Below are 2,500 nucleotides of genomic sequence, written 5' to 3' on the forward strand. Positions count from 1 at the left end.
TCAAAAAAATGAGCCCGGCTTGTCAGGAGTGGGATTTGAACCCACGCCTCCAATCGGAGACCAGAACACCCAGATGCAGGGAAGAGCTGCGCCTCTTGAGTCTGGCGCCTTAGACCACTCGGCCACCCTGACAGCTATGGGCAGGATTGGGAAAGATTCTTCAGTACCCAATGTCGCCACGTGCCAGCGCCGGTTTTCATGCCCCGATCTCTGCATCAAAAGTACCCAAACACTCACTTAAGGACCCAGGGATGGCAGGAAACGCCCACTGATGGAGCCAGTGGACAGTTTGCAGGGTGCAAATAAGGGCTGGCCTCAGATCACTCATGGCGTAGTGCCGGCCTGTCCATACCTGTCGAAACCTGCATGCGGTCAAATGTGTCCGATTGACATTGTGGAAATAAAAAGAAACCAGCACCATGTTTCTGCCCGGTCTCGAACCGGGGACTTTTCGCGTGTGAGGCGAATGTGATAACCACTACACTACAGAAACAGCTCTGGTAGGCTGCGCTCTAGTGTGCTGGGACAGCTTTCAGTTGAAAGGCTTTGTGGCACTGATGTCTCATGGGGCCCGCTGGTACCTGCCAGGTGGCACACACCAACGTGAAAGTTTGGCGCAAGCCTGCGCCGGACCTACATGGCAGCACTCACAGCACCTCACACACAGGCTGCAGACACATACAAAAGACCAAGCTGGATGCAACAGTGGCGCGAGCCATGGCAGTCCCCACCCAGAAGGCATGTCCAAACCGTTATACATCAGCTCGCCGCCAGCGCATCATTACAAAGGAGGGGGAATTTCCAACACTGCCTCTTGGGCCATGGGCTTAAAAGCAGCCAACCATTGACGACGGGCATCGAACCAGATACGGTCACGCACAAACTATTTTTGGGGGGGAATTGGGGACTCTGTGTTTTTTGTTTTCGGCACTCCAAAAAAAAGGGCTCGTCCGGGATTTGAACCCGGGACCTCTCGCACCCTAAGCGAGAATCATACCCCTAGACCAACGAGCCACCGCATGCAGAGAACAGTGAGGGGGAGGGGGGTGCTCTGCTTACCTCACTTGGCGCCATGCCCCAGTCGCTCCACGGCCTGACCCCTGCGTGTCACGTGGCCTGCCCCTGGCGCAAGCGCAGAGGACTGAGCTGCCTCTCAAGCAGAGAAACAAGAAGAAGAGCGTCAGCCTTCGCTGGCCAAAGGCCATCTGCTGCCGCTCGATCGGGCTCGATCAGGCTCGATCAGGTGAGATATATGTGGCCGACCGGCCTAGAGAGCAAACCTGTGCTGCTCAGGGTGGGCAGCTTCCCAGCAGGAGGATGTGTCTTGAAAGCCGACAGAGACAAGAAGGCGCACTCCCTCAGCCCGCTCCAACCTCTGGATTCCTGCGAATTTCAGAAGAGAACTCTGGGGCAGCATGGCTTCTGTCATCTCCCAACAGCCTCTCTGTTCTTGCTATATAAATACCTTTACATCCCCCGAACTGAGCATGTCTGTTTTTTTATTTTTATTTTGCTGAGGTGTGGTGCCTTCAACGACCGACAGGTGGCAGGAGAGCACTTTCTCCAACTGTGAAGGGGACTTTTTTCACTTCCTGAGTAGACTGGGCTCAGTGACATATGCCACCAAGCCAGCCACTAGAAAATGCAGGTTTTGCAGCCGTGGGCCAGTGGGGGTTTAAGGGCAGGTGTGCCTCCGGCGTCTCTGGCAGACAGCTCCAGTTGCAAGGCAGCAGAAGAGAACAGGGAGGCTTGCTGGGCGCTGCATTCGGGGGGCCCCCACGAGGTTTTCCGCAAGCCTTACACTCTGAAATGTGCTCAAAAAAATGAGCCTGGCTTGTCAGGAGTGGGATTTGAACCCACGCCTCCAATCGGAGACCAGAACACCCAGATGCAGGGAAGAGCTGCGTCTCTTGAGTCTGGCGCCTTAGACCACTCGGCCACCTTGACAGCTATGGGCAGGATTGGGAAAGATTCTTCAGTACCCAATGTCGCCAGGTGCCAGCGCCGGTTTTCATGCCCCGATCTCTGCATCAAAAGTACCCAAACACTCACTTAAGGACCCAGGGATGGCAGGAAACGCCCACTGATGGAGCCAGTGGACAGTTTGCAGGGTGCAAATAAGGGCTGGCCTCAGATCACTCATGGCGTAGTGCCGGCCTGTCCATACCTGTCGAAACCTGCATGCGGTCAAATGTGTCCGATTGACATTGTGGAAATAAAAAGAAACCAGCACCATGTTTCTGCCCGGTCTCGAACCGGGGACTTTTCGCGTGTTAGGCGAATGTGATAACCACTATACTACAGAAACAGCTCTGCTAGGCTGCGCTCTAGTGTGCTGGGACAGCTTTCAGTTGAAAGACTTTGTGGCACTGATGTCTCATGGGGCCCGCTGGTACCTGCCAGGTGGCACACACCAACCTGAAAGTTTGGCGCAAGCCTGCGCCGGACCTACATGGCAGCACTCACAGCACCTCACACACAGGCTGCAGACACATACAAA

At 55.1% G+C, this 2,500-nt stretch overlaps 3 non-coding genes across 3 annotated transcripts; all 3 read right to left on the bottom strand.

Annotated features, from left to right (window-relative positions):
• Window positions 1-20: 20 nt before the first annotated feature.
• TRNAL-CAA (transfer RNA leucine (anticodon CAA)) lies at window positions 21-132 on the bottom strand. The gene is made up of 2 exons: window positions 95-132; window positions 21-66 (listed from the first exon to the last, which is right to left on the bottom strand). It is a non-coding gene; the product is annotated as a tRNA-Leu (tRNA).
• Window positions 133-420: 288 nt separating this feature from the next.
• Window positions 421-493, bottom strand: TRNAV-CAC (transfer RNA valine (anticodon CAC)). The gene has a single exon. It is a non-coding gene; the product is annotated as a tRNA-Val (tRNA).
• Window positions 494-942: 449 nt separating this feature from the next.
• On the bottom strand, window positions 943-1,014 carry TRNAP-AGG (transfer RNA proline (anticodon AGG)). Its single transcript has one exon. It is a non-coding gene; the product is annotated as a tRNA-Pro (tRNA).
• Between the last annotated feature and the right edge of the window lie 1,486 nt (window positions 1,015-2,500).

This window comes from Ambystoma mexicanum, chromosome 2q (genome assembly GCF_040938575.1).
Source record: "Ambystoma mexicanum isolate Mex_15411 chromosome 2q, UKY_AmexF1_1, whole genome shotgun sequence".
NCBI lineage: Eukaryota > Metazoa > Chordata > Amphibia > Caudata > Ambystomatidae > Ambystoma > Ambystoma mexicanum.